Below are 518 nucleotides of genomic sequence, written 5' to 3'. Positions count from 1 at the left end.
TCTGTATCACTTACTGACAGCTTATGACAGCTATCCTAACCACTTCCGAGACAGTGATTCGCATTCTGAAAATTTTTGCGCGTTCCGAAACCCATCAAAAAAAAAGTGTTGCAACCTTTAAGCTGCCGACTGTATGTACATACGTGGTTACGTGGGCAAGAGCAGGAACATTATTTTTAATTTTAAAAAGATAATATAAGCGAAAATGGTGCTGTATTGTGCCATAAGTAGTTGCAACAGCACATCCGATCAATATCTTTTACACAGTTTTATATACAGGAAAATTTTCACTTTAAAACAAAGTCTGCAATAAAATATATTTCTAAAATATTTGACGTTAATATTACTTCTTAAGTTATGTTATGTCTAATGTGAAAAATTATATTTTACGAAAAATATTAATTTTAATTATACAAATTACAATGTAAGCAATTTAACAAAAAATTCATTATATAATTATAAACGCAATGTGTAAAATGAAATGTTATATATGTGTCATACAGTTGGGATTTGTGTCT

The sequence above is a fragment of the Wasmannia auropunctata genome, unplaced genomic scaffold (genome assembly GCF_000956235.1).
Source record: "Wasmannia auropunctata unplaced genomic scaffold, wasmannia.A_1.0 LD336083.1, whole genome shotgun sequence".
NCBI lineage: Eukaryota > Metazoa > Arthropoda > Insecta > Hymenoptera > Formicidae > Wasmannia > Wasmannia auropunctata.
Note: the sequence above shows the minus strand (reverse complement) of the source record.